The sequence below is a fragment of the Lucilia sericata genome, unplaced genomic scaffold (assembly GCF_015586225.1).
Source record: "Lucilia sericata isolate MDLA Ls3-8-SP2 unplaced genomic scaffold, ASM1558622v1 Contig001113F_arrow, whole genome shotgun sequence".
Classification (NCBI taxonomy): domain Eukaryota; kingdom Metazoa; phylum Arthropoda; class Insecta; order Diptera; family Calliphoridae; genus Lucilia; species Lucilia sericata.
Genome location: NW_023995085.1, coordinates 132,501 through 139,638, shown reverse-complemented (window position 1 = coordinate 139,638; position 7,138 = coordinate 132,501). Strand labels below are relative to the sequence as shown.

Sequence of the window (7,138 nt, the reverse complement as noted above, 5' to 3'; positions counted from 1 at the left end):
TTCAAATGGCAGCACTAATAATAACAACAACAATTACAATAACATACTATTGACATTTTGTCATTCGCTCCTTTAGTTATTTGTCATTTTCTTTAGTTTTCTAAAAATGTCTAAAGTGTTCGGTTGTTAGAAGATTGTCTTATTAAATTAAATCTCGTGTGTTAATTAATTGTTAATATGGTTAATACCTATTATTATTATTCCAAAATTGTTAATAAATAGTGTTGTAAACAAATATGTATTTTTAAAAATTGTTAAGTTATAAGTTTCCAAAATGTGTTTTTTTGCCAAGAATGCAATGTAATTTTTCGTGGTTTTCATTTGTTGTGTCTTTCGTTTTGTTATGTGTTGCGAAAACGTTTTGGAAAGGGGAGTAATGGGGGAGTTCGGCAAGACCAAATATGATTGAAAGTAAATCTGAGGAGAAAAGATGTGAAAAATTGTAAAAAAGATAAAGCATAAGAAGTTGTTGGTAAATTTAGTAAAGCATTTATTTACAGCTGTACATACAAATGTATGTATGTATGTATATTTATTGTTGTTATTGGTGATGTCATGAAATGGAAAGGAAGGGAATAAGCGGGAAAACATCTTTAGCTGAACAACAACAGAAAAAGGTGAGTGTTTTGAAATAAATAGTACATTTTGTTTTTGTTTCCTTATTAAATTTTTATACCCTACACCACTATAGTGGGAAGGGTATTATGCGTTTGTGCTGATGTTTGTAACGCATTAAAATATTAGTACTATACCCACCTGTAAGTATACCAATCGACTCAGAATCACTTTCTAAACGTTGTTATCAAAGTACAGGTCGCAATTTTCAAGATAATTTGATGAAATTTGGCATACATGTTTCTTTTGACCCAGGGACGAAGCCTATTGCAAATGGTTAAAATCGGTCCATTATTTCACCTAGCCCCCATACAACTGAACTCCCGAAAAGGGCTTTTGAGCTCATAATTCTGTATAATAGGTATAAATGTATCTCGATAAAAGTTCGCACAACTAAGTTTTATACAAGCCTTGATGACCTTGCCGAATTTCTAAATGATCGGACTTCATTTGACTCTAGGCCCCATACAAAGCCCCCCTTCGGAAAATGACTTGAATATCCGCAATTCACTTATTAACACTGTTATTGCAATGAAATTTATCACAGACAATTATTATATAAATATAAATCTATCCAGCCCATTTTATCGGGATCGGTTCATAAAGCCTCTTTCAGAAAATTAGTTTTTCGTCAATAAATTGCTTAAATAAATCGGAATCATATTCCAGATAAATGCTTTATTATGAAAAATAGATCACATTTAATATTCATAACTGGTGTAGGGTATCATATGGTCGGTCACGCCCGACTATACTTTCTTACTTGTTTTATTTATTAAACTTTGTTGTCCCAATAATACACTTGAGTATCTACAATCACTGTTGCCTTTTCAGACATTTTGGGACTAAAATTTATCCCTTTTTATACCCTTCACAACCATCAGTGATTACAGAGCGTATACATATATAACTTTGTCATTCCGTGTGTAACACCAAGAAATATCTATCTGAGACCCAACAAAGTATATATATTCTGGGTCCTTATCAAATTCTGAGTCGATCTAGCTATGTTAGTCTGTCTCTGTAAAACACGCTCACGATAAAACGAAGCAATAGAATATAACCAAATTCATCCGAAATGTTCTTCAAAATGAGCAAAATAGGTTCACATATGAATCAACCAAAAAAAAAAAAAACTCTGATAAATACGCCTTTTTTACACATTCTAATGTAATTTCATGAAAATCGTCACACATACATATGTACGTATGTTTCTATATGAAAGCTTTATTCCTATTGAAAATTGACGGATTCGGTACACAATTTTATATATTCCCGGAAAAAAGAGTTTATTGTTAATAACTTTGGTTAGAATGTCAATATCTTTACAAAATTTTGTAAGTTAAAGTTTATATCAAAGAATTCATACAGAGAAAAAATGTTCTGGATCGGTTCCTAATTGGTCATAGCTTCCATACAAGGTCCCCTCCTGAAAAACACTTAAACGAACATAACTCATTAGCATATTAAAATATATTAATATTTCTTTGATATACAGAAATATTTTTGGAGAATATTTTTCGGATCGGTCCACAATTGGTATACAAGCTCCCTTCCCGAAGAACACTTAAACGCAAGTAACTCATTACTAAATTAAGATATCCATACAAGATTGGGCACAAATATTTCTTTTATATACAGAAATGTTATTTTAAAATTTGTTTACGATCGGTCCTTATTTGGTCACAGTTCCCATACAAGGTCCCCTCCCGAAAATCACTTAAACGCACATAACTCCTTACAAAATTAAGATATCCATACAAGATTTGGCACAAATATTGCTATTTTATATGGAAATATTATTTTAAAATTTTTTCACGATAAGTTCATATTTGGTCATAGCTCCCATACAAGGTCGCCTACCGAAAATCTCTTAAAGGCAATATAGTAACTTGAAACGTAAAATTAAGCGTTTAGAGTCTGTGTTAAATGAGAATCTATAATCCATATGGTACTTTTGCATTCTTTAACTGGTACTTTTGAGTTTTCTATAATATTGAAGCTGGAAATATAAAATTAAGCACGTGGAACTTGGGGTAAATGAAAACTTATAAAAAGGGACTTTTTGGTACTTTTACATTCTTCAAAAGGTACTTTTTGAATTTTCTATAATATTGAACCTCGAAACATGAAATTCAGTATGTAGAGCCCGGATTAAGTGAGAACCCATAAAGGGGGTATTTTTGGTACTTTTTCGTTTTTCAAAAGGTACTTTGTTAATTTTCTATAATATTGAACCTAAAAACATGAAATTGAGTATGTAGAGCACTAAATTAAAACCGATAAAGAGACTTTTTGGTACTTTTGCATTCTTTAACTGGTACTTTTTGAGTTTTCTATAATATTGAAGCTAGGAATATGAAATTAAGTATGTAGAGCCCGGCGTAAATGAGGACTTATAAAAGGAAATTTTTTAATACTTTTCGGTTCTTGTTCCGGGAATTTTTTGAGTTTTCTATAATATTGAACCTAAAAACATGAAATTAAGCATGTAGAGCACGACGTAAATGAGAACCTATAAAGGGACTTTTTGATACTTTTGCGTTATTTAGTTGGTACTTTTTGAGTTATCTATAATATTGAAGCTTGAAATATGTAGGGCCCATAGTACATGAGACCCTATAAAAAGGGACTTTTTGGTATTTATTCGTTCTTCAAAAAGTACATTTTGAATTTTCTTAATATCGAACCTAGAAATAAGAATTCATAAAGGGGGACTTTTTGGTACTTTTTGGGTTTTCTATAATATTGATCCTGATGAAGCATATAGAGCACAATGTAAATGAGAACCTATAAAAGGGACTTTTTCGTATTTTTACTTTCTTTATTTAGTACTCTTTGGGTTTTCTATAATATTCAACTTTTCTAGATGAATTTAAACATGTCCAGCGCAAATGAGAATCTATTAAAAAAGGCCATTTTGGAACTTTTTCAATCTTCAAAAGGTAATTTTTGAATTTAAAATTAGGCATGTAGAGCCGGGATAACATATAAAAAGAAACATTTTAGTATTGCTTCTTTCTTCAAAATATACTTTTTGAATTTCCTATAACATTAAACCTAAAAAAAGGACATTTAGAAGCTATAAAAGAGGACATTCTGGTACTTTTTTTTTGTTCTTCTAAAGGTACTTTTGAATTTTCGTGCGTGTACACAGAGAGTAAAAAATATATACACGCCTGGTACCAAATTGACACCAAATTTTTCAATAACATCCGTTGTCAAACGCTATGCTACTATTGACAACGTTGTGTTGTCAACATTACATAGTGTTGTCGTTCGTACAAGTTTACTTGACAACGGGTGTTATTGAAATATTTGGTATTAATTTGGTACCAGGCGTGTATATTTTTTCCCTCTGTGTAGAGCCCGGAGTAAATGAGTAGCTATTAAAGGGGACTTTTTGGTACTTTTTCGTTCTGCAAGAGGTACTTTTTGAATTTTCTATAAAAGGAGACTTTTTGATACTTTATCGTTCTTCAAAAGGTACTTTTTGAAGTTTTTATTATTGAATATAGTTGTTTTTCTTAATTTTGGAAGATTTATTTATAAAATTAGTAATAATTTTTTGGATTTAACAATCAATAGGTAAACAAACCGTTTACATACAATATGTATGTAGACGGTTATTTAGTAAAAAACACACTTTTTTCCATTTTTTAAAACCATATAATTTTTATTACATTATCGATAAATAAATATTCTATCCGATAACAAAGGCGCCAGTCTAAACCCAAAACTTTTTTTAATACTCCCATACTATACTCATTAATTATATAGAATTATTTTTCCACTTAAAAGTTTTCTTATTTTATTCAGTTTTTTTTTCTTTAATTCAAAAACTTACTTTGTGGTTTACGAGTAAAAAAGCAACAATAACAAGTGATTTGAATGTGGTTTCGTCTAATAAATAAATTGTATTCCTATACGGATACATGTCATATACATACATTCTACTTACAAGTATTTTGTTGAAATACATGGACAAAAATGTGAAAAGGTGTAACTTCATTTTACACATGTATAGTAATTAAATAGTGCGCTTAAACTATTTTTTTCTGAGATTGTGGTTTCTACATGCCGCTGCTCTAGAATAAAAGAACACAACACAAATACTTAATATTTGTTTGTAGTAAGTACATGACGCAGTGCGAGTTTGTTGCTACAAGAATTTATGTTGCACGATAACTAATGATCTGCAACAGCATGCAGTTTTTTTCTTCTTCAAAAGCATTTAATTGGTGACTATCTTAGAATGATGCCCCTTTTAAGACGCAACTCAAACATGTACGAGAAAAATTTATGTGTTAATACTTTAACCAGTTTTTTTTTTTTGCGCAAAAGAAATTTTTACCTTAAACTATGGTGACATGTTAACGTTTCATCTTTTTGTTGGGCGAGTTTGTTGCATGCAATATTAAATATATTTCTTTATAGATGTCCATGGAAAGAAAATTTAAAATACCAAAGATTTTATTTAAATCAGAGAATTTTAATTAAATGATATGCGTGGGCTGTAAGTTAAATAATAGTAGATCTGTAATAAGAAATACACGTCACTAGTTTAAGATTGAGTTATGAACATGTGATTAATATGGATACCACAAATCCATCAGTTGTCGTTTAATGTGTTACAATATTTTAGTAAGAAATTAAGATAATTTTATTATAGAAGTACTTATACATACATACATATGTTAAAGAATAGGGGAACTGAGCAATTTCTATTTAATTTGAAATATTTAAAATATTTTTAATACAGAGACCAAAGTACATTTTTCTAAAGGTTTAAGCTGCGCTGAGTTCGAATTCACACTTTCAAGATTAGTATTCTAAAGTTTGAAAACTTACGTTTTTAGCCACCTTTAAGAATTTATAACATATCGAAGACATTTGTTGGTACTACACATATATGTATGTGTAGTACCAACAAATTCACACCTTTCATTCCCATTGTCTGATTTGATGATTCTAGGATTCAAATCCTTTCCTATAGATTTTCATTCACTTAGGACTTTGTATATTTATTTTTATGCTTTAAGGTTCAATATTATAAAAAATTTAAAAATAACTTTTGAAAAACGAAAAAGTATTAAAAGGCCCCCTCTTACAGGTTCTGATTTACTTCGGCCACGAGAGGCTTAATCATTATTTTCTTCATCCTTTTCTTTTTCTCAGAACATGGACAAAAATGCAAAATTTTTGTTGAAATTTTCAGAGATTCTCTCTGAGATTTTCTCGGACGGACTGAACTTGAACTAAAACTGAACTAGAACTATAACTGAACTAGAACTTAACTATAACTGAACTATAACTGAACTAGAACTGAACTAGAACTGAACTAGAACTGAACTAGAACTGAACTAGAACTGAACTAGAACTGAACTAGAACTGAACTAGAACTGAACTAGAACTGAACTAGAACTGAACTAGAACTGAACTAGAACTGAACTAGAACTGAACTAGAACTGAACTAGAACTGAACTAGAACTGAACTAGAACTGAACTAGAACTGAACTAGAACTGAACTCGAACTGAACTAGAACTGAACTAGAACTGAACTTAGAACTGACTAGAACTGAACTAGAACTGAACTAGAACTGAACTAGAACTGAACTAGAACTGAACTTAGAACTGAACTGAACTGAACTTGAACTGAACTAGAACTGAACTAGAACTGAACTAGAACTGAACTAGAACTGAACTAGAACTAGAACTGAACTAGAACTAGAACTAGAACTAGAACTGACTAGAACTGAACTAGAACTGAACTAGAACTGAACTAGAACTGAACTAGAACTAACTAGAACTGAACTAGAACTGAACTAGAACTGAACTAGAACTGAACTAGAACTGAACTAGAACTGAACTGGAACTAGAACTGAACTAGAACTGAACTAGACTGAATAGAACTGAACTGAAACTGAAACTGAACTACTAGAACTGAACTATAAGAACCGAACTAGAACTGAACTAGACAAATGAAACTATAACTGAACTAAAAGGAAGTAGAACTGATATGTTATATATTACCATAATGATGGGAAAAAATTCCATTGGTCAAAGCTCTGAATAAATTTATATTGTAAAGATGTTTCTGAAAATCCAAGAGTAATTATTGAAAAGTTCTGTATGCTGAACAATTCAGTGTATAATGCGTTTGCGGTCTGAAGGGATAAATGGGCCAATTTGGTTTTTCCGAAACTTCTGCTGTGAAAATTCATTTGTGGGTGAATGATTTGATTTTGAACATCAGAATAATTTTTGTAAGGATCACTATGATATAAATTGCCAATCGAATCGGTTTTGAGTTTTAGCAACAGCCGTGACGGTTTTTCAATATTTGGCCTCTTTACATGCGTATAATTCAAAATGTTTAATATTGTCTCTTTTTCTGCATGGATAAACAGATGAAGAGACGTAATTAAATTGAGTGAGATAATATTACTGGACCTATTGCCATATTTTACGATGTATACACATAATTATATTCAAAAACTTTAAAACAAGCGATTTTGCAAGT

General features: G+C 30.7%; 1 protein-coding gene across 1 annotated transcript in view; it reads left to right on the top strand.

The window, feature by feature from the left end:
* Positions 1 to 576: 576 nt before the first annotated feature.
* LOC119610081 (GATA-binding factor A) overlaps positions 577 to 7,138 on the top strand; it is a 76,609-nt gene continuing 70,047 nt past the window's right edge. Inside the window, exon 1 of the mRNA XM_037965176.1 lies at positions 577 to 617. The gene's annotated coding sequence lies outside the window, so the exon portion shown is untranslated. The remainder of the gene's footprint in view (positions 618 to 7,138) is intronic.